Here is a 6,828-nt window from a genome sequence, read left to right on the forward strand (position 1 = left end):
GCTATTATTTCAGAGATATCTGGTGTGTGATTTCCAGTTTCCTCAGTGTTAGTGTCTTCTTCATTTGTATTGGGTGGACGTGGGCCTGAGACTGCATTTTGTTCCTTCTTTTTGTCATTTTGTATGCCACTGTCTTCTGACCTTTGGTGCAGAGCTTAGATAGTTATACCTTAGCACCAGATCCGTATCTATGAAGTCCATATTCCTCCAGGTGGGTGTTGTTTGGATCTGGCTGCTGTGCTCCACTTCTTTCTGTTGCCACAGTTAGAGTTGGACCCTTTGTGTCTCTCTGGCAAGATGTTCTGCTCCTGAATCAGCTGGGTGGGTCTTGCCTCTAGCCTCTGCAGAGAGTTCTGCCTAAGGGTTCCCTGCTGGGCTGCTGCCTGGGTCGAATGAGGATCCACATGTCCCGGGTCATCTCCTTCTTTTATTTAAGTAATGGAGATTGGACCATGGTCTTTGTGCTGAGTTACATCTATAACAGATAACTAAATCAGATAAGTTAGAAACAGGCCAGGCCTAAAACAGTGTCAGAAGAGAGAGGAAGCCATCTAGGCCTATGTACAAGGACTGAGATGATAGAAAATAGATAGAGACACTTGGTTCTTTAGAGACAAGAAGTAATCAAAAGGTATACTTTAGAGACAAGAAGTAATCAAAAGGTATACTATAACTAGCAATCTGGTTAAGTAAACTGGGACAATATAACAAACACAAAGAAATAAGAGAATATACTAAACATGCAGATAGTTGACCAGAACTATGACCCTCACACTTAATCTTTTCAGAAATGGTTTTGTTCTTCTCTGTACTATGCACAGTTGCTGTATACTTCTATTTCTGTTCAATCAATATTTTTTATTAATTTTATTGAGAAAGAAAAATCAATGGGACAGTTTTAAGCAGATTAGTAGGACATTTACAATAATTAATGCATTGCATATTGTTGTCATCATAGTAGTTACTCAGAATACAAGATGAAGACATGATACTTGTCTAAGCACTATTAGTACAAATCTTTCTTCTCATTGAAATAAGAGAAAATAGCTGTACATCTATCCTACTTTATATATATAGATATATTTTTTCACTACAAAATTGTCCTTCATTTATATTCCCCATTTTTGTTTAGTTTTGTCAAAGTTGGGTGTTCCATTGCCGTTCAAATATTTTAGGTGTGTGAATTCAGCAAAATAATCCAATATAGTCCAATAGTCCATAATAGTAGTGGGGTATCCACAGAACTGGCTAAGTTGTTCAGTTGAGCCTTTTATAGCTTGGCATATTAATATCATTTTACTTTTTATACCTCATGTTTACAGTTTTCTACTGGATGGTTAAGACCAAGATAAGTTAAAAACTATATAACTTTTATATCTGAAAAATTCAGTCCAATCCGCTCAGGATTTACCATGACTCCATGTATAGCAGTTTGTAGATATTTTGTCAGTGTCAGCTGTATGGATAAGTCACAGCCATTGCTTGACCAATTTGCTCTAGTGAAAGCCTGAGAGAATGTTTTCTTTAGGGGATTTTTATTTGACTCACTACACATCATTGATCACTTTCCTCTGTGGACCCATAATCTGCTTGAACAGAAAATAGGGGACACCATAAGTTACAGGATGTTACAGTACATTTGTATCCTGAGTCCTCACAGACCTTGAAGAGGTCATGAACAAAAATATTGGCTATCCTTGTAGCTCTTATTTTTCTCAAATTTTTTGGTGTGCAAACTTACGTTGTTAACACTCCAGAAGAGAAGATTAATTATATTATTACATAGTCAGTTGAGCTTAACATCACTATCTGTCGGATTGTCAAACACCTTATAACATGGAACAGTTATTTTCCAACCATTGTTGATATGCTAAACTTTAAATCCTTATAGAATGTGAAAAAAATTAAAAAATAAAGAAATAAAACTATACAACTACAAATCTTTAAACAGAAATTTAGAAATGTAACCCTATGCAACATTGTAGCAGGATGGTCCTGTGATTTTTTTCTTGTCTCTTGTTTTCTCTTATTACCATTTTTAATAACAGACATTTAATTGAGACTGACTATAGCAATAATTGATATGACATTAGAAGCAGTACACATATATGGTAGAATGACAGGCATCCAAGCATGGCCCTAGTATACACATTGCTATCTTCAGTGCAGTTTCATAGAATATATAGTAATCAAGGTGAGAATACTACCAATTAACTAATAATTTCAAAATCCTAATTGAGATTCTCAAGACCATTGTCTTAACTATCTTGTGTATATAAATGTATGCTTTTGCACCTGACATGTTTCCTAGACTTTCTTCTTCACCTCTCTTTGTTGTTTACTCATTAAGTTCTCGCTTTCCATTTAATTGTGTTATAAATTTCAATTTTCATTTCTTCTTTTGAGTTCTTGCACTAGGGAAATTATAAGACATTTGCACATCTGATTCTGGTTTATTTCACTTATAAATATAGGTTCAAGTTGCATCCACTTATATGTGAAGGCTTTGAGTTTATTTTTTTATAGCTGACTAATACTCCATTGCACAGTAACGCCATACCTTTTACATCCATTCCTCAGGTGAAGGGCATTTTGGTTGCTTCCAAGATTGGGCTATCACAAATTATGCTATTATAAACATAGGTGCACATATTTCAATATGATATGATATTTCCACTTATTTGGGGTAAATTCCTAGAGAGTGATAGCTGGATTGAATGCGATTTCCACTCCTGATTTTTTAAGGAGTCTCTGCGCTGATTTCCATAATGGTTGCACCAGTTTACATTTCCAACAGAAGTGGTTCCTCTTACTCCACAGCCTTTTTCCCGCAGCTTCTCCAACATTTGTTGCTGGTTGATTTCTTTATGATAAGCATTCTTTCTGGAGTGAGATGGTATCTCAGTGTTGTTTTAATTTGCATTTCACAGATGGCTAGTGATGTGGATCATCATGTATTTATTAGCTTCTAGAATTTCTTCCTCTGAGAAGTGTGTGTTTATCTCAGATGTTCCTTCTGGATTGGGTCTTTAAACTTTGGGACCCTAATGTTTTTAATTCATTATAAATCCTAGAGAGAAGACCTTTATCTGAGTGCTTAATAGTTGAGAGTTTTTCTGAACTTGTGAGTTGTCTTTTCACTCTGTTTGTAATTTCTTTTGATGTGCAAAAACTTCTCAATAAGAAGAGGTCCCAGATGTTAATTCTTTCAACTATTACTGGTGCAGTTTGACTTTTGTTCATGAACTGCCTACCCTGTGTCTTCAAGGTTTCCTCCTACTTTCTCTTCTAGGAGATTAATTGTTTCCATTTTATTAATTTTATTAGGAAACAAATAGCAATGAGACACTTTCAAAACCGATTAGTAGGACAGTTTCAATAATGAATGCATTGCATATTGTTGTCTTCACAGTTGTTATTCATAGTAAAAAATGCAGAGGTGATATCCTATCCAAACAGTATTAATACAAATCTTTCTTCTCCCCCCTCTCTCTTTTTTTACCTCATATTGTTTTATTTTATCTTATCATTTTAAATCTCCATAGTTTTATTAAAGCATAATTGACAGAGTGTGTGGGAGAGCTTCTGGGTACCCTGAGCCAGCGAGATATGTTGGTCCCAGTCTAGGTGCAGCGTGGGTAAGACACTCTTCCACCCCCTTGGGACAACACCCAACACTCCCCAGCATCATCATACCCCACCTGCCAAGTAGGAATTTCTGCCACATTCCAGAAAACCCCAGACCCAGTCCTAGTCCAGGCCCACTAAGCCTGTGAGAGAGCTTTCAGTTACACTATGCCAGAAGGACCTGCTGGTCCCACCCAATGAGCAGTGTGAGTGAGGCTCTCTTTCACCCTGTTGGGAGGCCCGCAAAACTCCGCAGCACCCTCCCACCTCGCCCACCATGTGAGAATTTCTGCTTCATTCTAGGGACCCCAAATATAGTTCTAACCCAGGCCTGGTGAGTATGTGGGAGAGGTGCCTCTCCCATATACTCCACCTTTTCCCCTCCTGACTAGGCTCATGCCTGGCATACATGCCTGAGGTGTAGATCGGCACCTGAATTTCAGTAGGTGCTAAGGTTATAACTACAACAAAGCTCTACGACAAAGGTCACAAGACAGTGCTACACAAAATGCCAACATGAAAGAGCAAAATGAAATCTCAGAACCCAAGTCTACCCATAACAAGTGCAGAGGACACTACGAAAGAACAAATTGGGAATCACACAGCTGAAATCAATGAAACAATGCCTACTAAAATAAAGAAACAGCTGCAGAAAGGTATAGAGGAACTCAGATTGGAAATAAAAAAGAAATCGCTGAATTAATAACATCGGCAGCAAGGAATCAGATGCAGAAACATACAGAGGAAACACAACGCCCACCCAGAAAAAGTGCAGAGAACACTAGCTCAACTCATAAGTATGAATTAATAGCTTCAATAGTAAATAAGCAACAGCAGAAAGTTATAGAGGAACTAAGAGTGGAAATTTCTGAAATAAGCAAACAATTCTCAGAACATATAGTATCTGAAGTAAAGAATCAACTACAAAAACATAGGGAGAAACCCAATCAGAAAAACAAACAAACAAAAAAAACCACTGCAGTAAAAGAATTAATAACTGCTTGTAAAGAAGACATTGATTACAAAACAGAGGATATTAGAAAAAAGACGGATTCCTTGAATGAGCAATACATGAAAGAAATGGATGGCATGAAGCAGAGTCAAAGAGCTATAGAGGAAATTAAAATCTCAGTCACAAGCTTGCAAAACCGTTTAAGTGAAAATGATGACAGAGATTCAGATCTTGAAGATGCTGGTGCAGCTAGTGAAAAGGTAAGAAAGGATCTCTTAAAAACAACAAGGATGCAAGAAAAAATAATCCATCACCTATAAGATGATGCAAAGATGAACAGTGTGAGAATAATAGGCAACAATGAGAAACAAGGAGTCAATACAAATGACATTAAAAAAGATATGGGCAGAAGTAATGGCAGAAAAGCACCCAAATATGAGGATACAATCTGACATTCAGTTAACTGAAGCATAAAGAATGCCAAGGAACCTCAACCCAATTAAAAACACACTGAGACATATAATAGTCAAGATTTCAGAAATTCAGCACAAGAATAATATACTGAAAGCTGCTAGAGAAAAGATCACATTCAAAGGAAAACCCATCAGAATTATGGCCGACTTCTCTTCACAAACCATGCAGGCAAGAAGAGCATGGAGCACAGTAACTTAAGTCTTCAATGCAAACAAATTCTAGCCCAAACTACTATAGCCTGCAAAATTCTCTTTAAAGTTTGATGGAGAAGTGAAATACTTTCATGAAAAGAACAACTAAAGAATTTCATGATGACAAAGCCAATCTTACACAGGCTACTGAAACATGTTCTAGAGAGGGACTAAAATGATCAGAACTCCACTAATGAGATTGGAAGCAACCAACTAAATAGGGTAAGCAATAAAACACAGGAGAAAAAGGAGCAAATGACAACAGGTAAATATCATGTCAAACATAAGTCAATATTTCTCAATCATAGCCATCAATATAAATGGCCTCAATTTACCAATTAAGAGAAATAGACTGGCACAGTGTATTAGGAAACAAAATCCAACACAGTGCTGTATACAAGAAACACATTTAACTCATAAAGACATTCATAGACTGAAAATCAAAGTATGGAAAAAAATACTATATGCACCTACACATCCGAGAAAAGCAGGGGTAATAATTTAATTATTAGACAGACTCAACTTAAAACCAACAATGATCAAGCCTAACAAAGAAGGACACGATATACTGGTTAGAGGAAAAATTCAAAAAGAAGAGGGAACACTCATAAATAATTATGCAACAAATACGGAATTCCCAACTACATAAAGCAAATCTTATTGGACATGAAATATAAAATATCCGAGAACACGAAAAAACAGGAAAACTTAACAATACCTTATCCCAAAAAGATAGGTCAACCAGACAGAAACTTAGCAAAGAAATAACAGAACTGAACCAGAGCTTGAAAGAAATGGATTTGGTAGACATACACAGAGTGTTCCACCCAAACACAACTGAATGCACATTTTTATCACCTGCATATGTGTCATTTTCTAAAATAGACAACATACTGGTTCACAGGTCCTGCTTAAGTATAGGCAAGAAAATAGAAATTATCCCATGCATATTATCTGACCACAGTGCAATGAAACTGGAAATAAATGACAAAAGAAACCAGAAAAAAAAATCCCTAAATACATGGAAATTAAAGGACACCCTATGAAGCAAGCAATGGTTCACAGATGAAATTAAACAAGAAATTAAAAAATATATACAATTCAATGAAAATTCAAGCACAACTTATCACAATTTATGAGGAAAATGGAAAGCAGTTCTCAGAGGGAAATTCATAGCTGTGACCTTACATATTAAGAAAACAAAATGGGAAAAAAATAAATACCCTAATGCTGCACGTTCAACAACTAGAAAAGGAAGATCAAAAAAAACCCCAGAGCCCAAAGATGGGAGGAAATCATAAAGATTAGAGCAGACTCTACATCATCAATCACTTTCCTCTTTGGCACTATAATCGACTTGATCAGAAAATTTGGGATACTACTGAGTTACATGACGGTACAGCACAAGTTCTCATATGTCCTGAGCCTTAATTGACCTTCGAAGGTTAGGGCCAAAATGTTGGCTTTCCTTGCAGCCCTCCTTTTTCCCTAATTTTGGTCTGCAAACATAGGTTGTTATCCATCCAGAAGACAAGCTTATTGTTATTATAAAACAACTTAGGCTATTAAGCTTAACCTCACTAT

Source organism: Octodon degus, unplaced genomic scaffold, assembly GCF_000260255.1.
Source record: "Octodon degus isolate 3935 unplaced genomic scaffold, OctDeg1.0 scaffold00115, whole genome shotgun sequence".
Lineage (NCBI taxonomy): Eukaryota > Metazoa > Chordata > Mammalia > Rodentia > Octodontidae > Octodon > Octodon degus.